Genomic DNA, 2031 nt, shown 5'->3' with positions numbered 1-2031 from the left:
AGCTAAACAAAAATGTCCAGAATAAGACCGAGTCGAACATTAGTGACGTTTTAATGACGTTTCCATGTTCATATTCTGTAAAATAAATAAATAAATAAATAAATAAAGGCAAACAGCGTCCCTCATTAGTCACTTTTACACAGCATCAGTCAGTCACCTAAATAAACTGGCCAACGACGGTGAATTGCATTGTGCAAAAATCAATTTTTTTTATTATCATTTATACATTATATTATATTAGTATATCATATTTACCATTATTAAACGACATAATAATGCTGCAGGGCCGCTGTAGAAACTTTGTGGTACGAAAAAAATAACTTGTAAACATTGCACCAGGATAAGCATCATACTGTCATTCAGTCAGCTCTGAAAATACTTATCTATCCCATCTTTTCTTTCTCGTTTTGGAATCAATTATATGCCACTTGTTCCAAACCAAAGCTAAACAAGGTTTTGACAAGTGGCATATGAGACGTTATTTTGTTTTAGCGTCGCTGGCTCTTAAGCTAGCTCTCAGCTGTAAGAGTTCCGAATCAGATTGTTATGATCAGAGCCTTCAAAGTGAATCCCAAATGTAGTTCGAAGCAAATAGGGGAACATAAGTTTGTCAAAAAAGGCTCAACTTCTCAATTTGATATTCCTTCTGACCGCCAAAATAGCCGCGTACAGATAATACGTCGACGATAAACAATTAGTATAACATCACAGAACGGGCTGTAATCTTTCTCTGAAGCGTTTTGCTTTGGCTCAAGCGCCAGGAACCATTTCAGACAGACAATTTGGTGTTGGTTGTTTGTTAAGATGTGTTATGCCCAACACTGGCTACATCCGGCTTCACCTTCTTTAAAGGTGCTTATGTGTGCCTTAAGACTTATTGCTCGGCTTTGTTGCTGATGCCACATATGTATGCTGCCCGCCAAAACCGCTTTTGCAGATCAATATTTCATCATTTTGGGACGAAAAAAGAGTGTGATGTTGCCCCCTAGAGACATGAAAGAAAAGTAGAGCCGGGCTTGTATATGGCTGTGTAGAGCTGAAGCCCGGTGTGGTGCAGAATTACTCGTACCGTGAATGGATTTCTGCTGCTGTCATTGTGGAGGATTGAAAATGGTCATAGCTGTAATCACTCATCAGGTGATTGTGAGGTTGATTGAATGGCCACTTAATCAGGACAGTAGCTGGTAGGAGATGATGCCTCTTGCATTATATTGATGTTGGCACTTGGCAGAGCTCAATTATTTGCGAAGTACTAATAAGGTTCTACTTCAGAATGAACAAATTTGATCTGAGATTAAATACGGTTTGAGAGCTCTTGAGACAGTTTAATAAAGCCCAATATAAGAACCTAACGTGAAACATATTCAAAAATATATTTACAATTGTTTAAATGTTTATATTGAAAAATAAATTAGAATTTATCATTTAAAATACATATAAAATTATTAATTTTCTATTTAGAATATAATAATATAATAAAAATAATTACACTTAGGTAATGTAGTTTTAAATACATTTAACAACATTAAATTAATATATAAAATAATAAAATTAAATAAAATAGGATTCAGCAACATGTTGAATGTTTCATTTAAAAATAATTAGGATATATTATTTAAAATACATATGAACTTATTAATTGTTAAAAATATAATGAATATAATATCAAATAATTACAAATCTTTAAATGTTTAATAAGTAAGTATGAAATACAATTTGAAATACATTTAAAAACACTGTTTATTAATTAGTTTATTAATTATTTTTAATGATTAGTTTATTAATCATGTTTAAATGTTTATATTTAAAAATAAATTAGAATATATTAAAATACACATGAAATTATTAATTGTATATTTAATTCTAAGTATATTTATTTATAATATAATACAAAAATAATTACAATTATTTAAATGTTTAATTAAAAAAATCAAGTATGAAATACAATTTTGAAAAAACAAGTTAAAACATTGTTTATAAAATAAAATATAGGATAATAGGATTCAGCAACTTTTTTAAATATTTATATTT

The sequence above is a fragment of the Garra rufa genome, chromosome 25 (genome assembly GCF_049309525.1).
Source record: "Garra rufa chromosome 25, GarRuf1.0, whole genome shotgun sequence".
Lineage (NCBI taxonomy): Eukaryota > Metazoa > Chordata > Actinopteri > Cypriniformes > Cyprinidae > Garra > Garra rufa.
Note: the sequence above shows the minus strand (reverse complement) of the source record.